Consider the following 6032-nt stretch of genomic DNA (forward strand, 5'->3'; position numbering starts at 1 on the left):
GGAGGTGAGAGGAGGAATGACGGAGAAGTTCTTCTCAGTAATATTTTGTTTTGGTGAACGAGGTGCTTGGTTTGGATTCTTTAGAAAATTCACGCAAAGCTGCATGAGGGCTATCCGTGCTATTTGCCCCTAGTTTTGAACTGATAGATTCGAGGGAAGGCAGCTAGTAAATAGCACCCAATGTCAACTTCTGGGCTACCCTCATCTAATCGAATAGCTGGATTTTTCAGTCACTCTTATATCGCACTCGCGACTCCAAAGCGCGGAATGCATTTCTGTGGCAAGTGACATGAGCCATAAACCCTCTGATTTACAATACTGACATGAACAGTATTGTACTATTAGTTAAAGATTGAAAATAATATGTTTAGATTGATGTGTTTGCTACATTTGAATATAAAGCGTTTGTTTATGCAGCTACGTTTACAGCATGCCTTATGAACTTTTCAAACATACCAATGTTTTGAAAGTATTTTATTTGGCCTGTTATACATATAACTTACATACACATTTAAAGTTTTTACTTGGCCGAGCAGCAGCAACATAAGACAAGAAGCACTGTTTGCATCTTTTCTTTTATTACATTTCATATCTGTAATTTTATGACGTTGCATCTGCTAGTGCTTTCACAATATGACCTGCAAATGTGATTTGTCTCAAAAAGTGCAACAAAATCAATTTGAAGTTAATGTTTTGGGTTGAACCTATCCGCTCTTATTAGTAGCAAAAAGAATATTAAGCGAAGTCTAATTTTATAGTTGCATACGTATTTTGATATATGATGTCATAAATGCTAACATAATAGAACCACACATAACAATCAGAAATTAAAACGTAGTGTAAAAATTATTTTCTTTGTACCAGATTTTCTTCGTTATTAAAATTATGTTTTCATCAACTGCTTAAACTCTAAAACATTGTTGCTATATTACCGAAAGTTGCGAGAGCGCTCTTAACCTGTACTATAAAAATATTCTAAAAGAAAAAAAAATAGAATACGGTTATCTGTAAGACTTTAGTGCTACGGTATAAACCAATTGTGAACATCAAATCAAGTGGAAGAAATAGGTCGGAACATCTTTCAGTGGAAATAGAGTATGATCTCTATGGAAACACGCTTGACGAACCTCCAGACCATTTAGTTCCATGAAATAAAAATTCAGATCTTTAAAAGTAATCAACTTCGATCTTCTAGAAACAAGGGATATGACGAAAATAAAGCGCCACTGATCTGTGATTTTTTAAAACGGATTTTTTTTTCATACTATGAAAATTTGTTTGTTTATTGAAATTCACGCAAAGCTACAAGAGGGCTATCTGCGCTACTCGTCCCTGATTTAGCAGCAAAAGACTAGAGGGAAGGCAGCTAGTCATCACCACCAACCGCCAACTCTTGGGCTACTCTTTTACCAACGAATGATTTGATTGACCGTTACATTATAACGCCCCCACGGCTTAAAGGGGTAAGCATGTTGAGTAAGACAGGGGATTCGAACCCGCGACCTTCAGATTACGAGTCGAGCGCCCAAACCACCTGGTCATGGCGGGCTAGAATATGAAAAGCCTCCACATTTTGAACTGATGCTGCTACATCGTAATAAAATATTGTGGCGTAGAGTGTTGGCGACTGACTTTCTTCCCTTATGGATGGCTGTACTTGAATCCTAGGGATCTCTGTCCTAATCGTTTACCCCTTGTGCTCATGAAGTGAAGTTCCGGTTGAGAATACCACTACCTTAGCTACCATTTAGTTTTTCTTGAGATTTTCGCCTGATAATTTGTTGTGTCAAAGGAAAAATCACATCTTACAGAAGTATGTATTACTAATTCACTAAAGCAAGATTATATATAATAGCATCGTTGAACGATATTCAAAATTGCAAAATACATCCATATTTGCTGAGCACTTGTGATGCACTCTATAAAGTTGGTTACATACAAATACATTTTTTTTGGAAACAATAAGTATCTTAATGTAAATATTTACAATGTATTGAACGATTATTAGGATCAGTCTGCCAAGGAGAAAGAAGTCGCACGTCTGTCTTGCTACTTATGTATAACTTGTTCCTTATATTAATTCACGTTCACGTGAATTTGTTTGTCTACGAATTATTTCCACTGTTTTCGAACTAACTTGGCAGACGAACTCCAGGTGGGCCGGGGTTTGTCCTTTTCTATATGACGAAAGGTCGCTCAGACATGATGGGGGTCTAGTCTAGGAATAGGTCTGCGGGGTCGCTTAATCCGAATCTGGGCATAAGATTTTGTGTTCCTGGACCCAAACGGAATACCGATCGCGTTTGAAGTTGTGTACATACCTCACTAACGAGATAACGGGACCAAACCTGACACACGTTCTCAGGTATTTCGGGCAGGTGTCCTAAGGGGTTTTTTGTTTGATTACAGTCCCCCCCCCCCTTTGAGGTGGCTATGGAAATAATTGGGGTATAATGGAGGAGCTTGATAGGTACATTGAGACCTTCGGGAATCATGAGTGAGCTATTGAACCTCGTAGCAGAGCACGGTTGTTTTATGTTGTGTATATATAATTGATACTAATAGTTATTTACGTAATGTTTGTAGTAAAATTTTAAAAATCTAACAGTGATGAGTTAGGATGCATATGAACCAGAGGAGCTAAGATGATTGTAAGTATTTCATAGGTAGTTTTACATCAAATGTTTCTTTCGGGCATAAGCAGCAGTCGTTTTACCTATTTGTGGTTGCGAAATGACAACGTAGGAAAGAAGTGGTGGCGGCTATCCCCCACAACCGGTGGGGATAAAAGTTGATGTAAGAAGAATACCCTAAAGTTGCAAGCAAAATATGTGTCAAGACCACTTGAAATGAAAAATCAGGGACTAGTGTTAGAGTATTGTTGTAAATGTTCCTGCAATAAAAGAAATGTAAATAATTTTGATATTAAAAAAAGTTGAGAAAATTTGGTACTGCGATAGCAAAAGCATGCATTAACTCGTTCCTTCCTGTGATTTATAGTTTTTTAGAGAGAGCATAATATACTAAAGCACATAAGTCTTGTCCTTTAGTGACAAGAATATGATATTGTAAGTTGTTAAGAAATGCATTTTGGGGATTATGTACAGACCCAATGAAACTATACTACTTGATCATATAGCCTCTTTAGAAATAGATACAACTAGGCAGAAAGTAAAATGATCCAAGTAAGTTTACTATAAGTCAATGTTAACTACAACAGGTTATTATAAAACTAAAATACCTCTCTTATAAAACACGCAAGATTATCTTATAGCTCTTTGATTAAATGAAAATATTTGGGGGTTTGAGTTATAAGTTAGGTAGCAATTAATAAGTCTTTTATATGAAGTAGAGGATTTATTTACATTTCCGTTTTATCCCAATTAGAAGCTAGGTGTTTTCAATTAAGTTATAAAACTTATAACATTTCAGTCTATATGCAACCTATACCACTTCAATCAATACGCAACCTATAATACTTCAACCTAAATGCAAACTTTAAAATCTCGATCTACATGCAACCTATAACACTTTAATCTATATGCAACAGGATTTTCTAGCCTTGTGTATAATATACTTCTTTTACAAATTGTTACATAAAATGAGTTCCATGTAAAATATTTTTGTTTAAAATGTAATTGTTTATTTATTTTAGAGCAAAGCTATATTGGGTTATCTGTTATGTCCACCGCGGGGAATCAAACCCCAGATTTTAACGTTCTACGTTCGTGAGCTTACCGCTGTCCCACGGGGGCGGGGCATATAAAAGAAATTATAAATATTAAAAAAAAATTAATTTGTGCTTCGAGGAGAAAATATAAAAGTGTATCGTGAGTCATATTCCTTAAAGTCATAATCTTTTGCTGTTTGTAGCTTTCATGGTACGAAAAAAAGTATTTTTTGAAATATTACTAACACAAGTTAATATTAAAAAGTAGTTTCCTTGATTTATTACCTCCTAAATACTTATAAAAAGTAAACGAAGGAAAACAAATCACACATTGCTCTTACTTTCACATATCTTTTTAAAAATCGAAACGATTTCAAGTGTTTTTTGCAGCTGTTGGAAACTTTGTTGAAACTTTTATGTTTATTTTCTTGCTTTCTCAAAGAACTGTTTTGTTTTAACTAAATAAAACAAGAATTGAAAAAAAATATATATATTTTATGTGTTTAAATTGAACGGTGGCTTAGAGTTAAGTGTGAAGGCTTATAATGCTAAAAATCGGGTTTCAGTACTTATTGTGGGCACAGTACAGATAGCCCATTAATCTACAACTTTGATACCTCTTACTATATTACACAAAATGCTTCTTGTTTTCACCCGCTGAGATAGCGGTAAGACTACTTTACAACGCTAAAATCAATGGTTTGATTCCCCTCGTTAAACACAGCATATAGCCCGATGTGGCTTTGCTATTAGAAAAACACACAAACACGCACACGCTTCTCGTCAATCTGAGTCAACTCACACAAGTGAAACCCTCAATATGAATGAACTGTTTCCTAGTAGTTCAGTAATAAATATTGAGGTCTCATAACGATAACATTAGGGGTTCGATTCTTGTGGTGAAAATAGTACAAATAGCGCAGAGGGAATATTTGCCTTTAACAACAAACAAACAAAGGAATTAATTTTAAATTCATTTAGATTTTTGTTTGTTTATTGTTAAGCACAAAGCTACATAATAGGCTATCTGTTCTATGCCCAACGGTGGTACCTAAACCCGAACTTTAGCGTTATAAGTCAACAGACTTCCCGCTCAGTCACGGGGGGGAGATGGCTACAGTTATTTTACTAATGTACCAGGCACTTACAAAATGGAAACAGTACCAACGAAATTGTTTCCATTTTTAAAAATCCTGCATAAATATTTCATTAAGTTATTTATATCCTGATTTATTACAGTGAAACATATGCTATATTTAGGAAGTTTTATTTAACTGATACTTGAAACCGTCGGTACTTGGTAAAAATCCATTATTACAGAATTAAGGAAAAAACAAAAACAGTTGTACGTTTCATAAAAACTTCATTTATTAACGACCATTGTTTTTTCCCTCAATTGGAACGTTTTATTTAGCGACGGAGACGTTTTTTGTTTTGTTTTTCTGAAATTCTCTGTACATATTTTCCAAAGTTGTACAGTTTTTTTTTAATTTGTTTAGTTCTATCGTGTAATAAATATGAGTTTCAATAACAATGTTCGTTGCTATTGAGAAAATTTGATGTAATTCCCATTTTTTTGTTAACCAGGTGCTTTGTTGTATATGGTCTATTTTTTTCTCATGAAGATAATTTCAATTGAAGAAAGATTATATCAAATTACAAATACATGTAGTTTTTAAGTTCTAGTGTAATATTGTAGATTACTACAATGCAAGAGATAACACGATGTATATTTTACAAGAATCTTTACTTTCAGAATAAATCTTTCTTGAAATAACTATTTAAGTCTTCTTAATGATATCTTACCTTGAAATTCCTCTTGCTTACCAAATTCTGTCACTTTGATAATGCAGAAATTCTGTATTTGATACGCAGGACTGTCTGCTGTTCTTTTGTCAGAAGAGATGCCTTCGACACATAGCTAACACATTAGACTCGAGATAGCAGTCGACGACAGCGTTACTGCCGTATCCTTTGACGTCAAGCTCAATATCACAATTTCTGACCAATAAGAAGACCTAAAACGAATTTACAGGAGGAGCACTACTGCTCAAGGGAATTTAAGGTTTCTAAAGGAAATGAGGAAAAGTAAAAGGTTCCATTTTATGCTCTTAACAAAATATAAAAGTGATGTTTGATGCTTTACTATGTTCTTTAAAAAATGTTGTACCGTCAAACTGGTGAGACTTATCTCACAGACTGATGCTATAACCTATTTAGGTTCGGCTTATAAGAAATTTCTTATGATCGCATACAAGTGCGCCATTGGTCTGGTTGAGAATTGAAAATAAAATGCAAAAGTAAAGGTTTGTATTTACTTAAAGTTTATTTGTTTTAAATATTTATGCAAAGCAACATAACA

The 6032-nt window shown here is 34.3% G+C and overlaps 1 protein-coding gene across 1 annotated transcript in view; it reads right to left on the minus strand.

Moving 5' to 3' along the window:
* LOC106457045 (5-hydroxytryptamine receptor 2A-like) overlaps positions 1–5579 on the minus strand; it is a 69392-nt gene extending 63813 nt beyond the window's left edge. The window contains exon 1 of the mRNA XM_013916429.2: positions 5477–5579. The gene's annotated coding sequence lies outside the window, so the exon portion shown is untranslated. The remainder of the gene's footprint in view (positions 1–5476) is intronic.
* Between the last annotated feature and the right edge of the window lie 453 nt (positions 5580–6032).

Source organism: Limulus polyphemus, unplaced genomic scaffold (assembly GCF_000517525.1).
Source record: "Limulus polyphemus unplaced genomic scaffold, Limulus_polyphemus-2.1.2 Scaffold286, whole genome shotgun sequence".
NCBI lineage: Eukaryota > Metazoa > Arthropoda > Merostomata > Xiphosura > Limulidae > Limulus > Limulus polyphemus.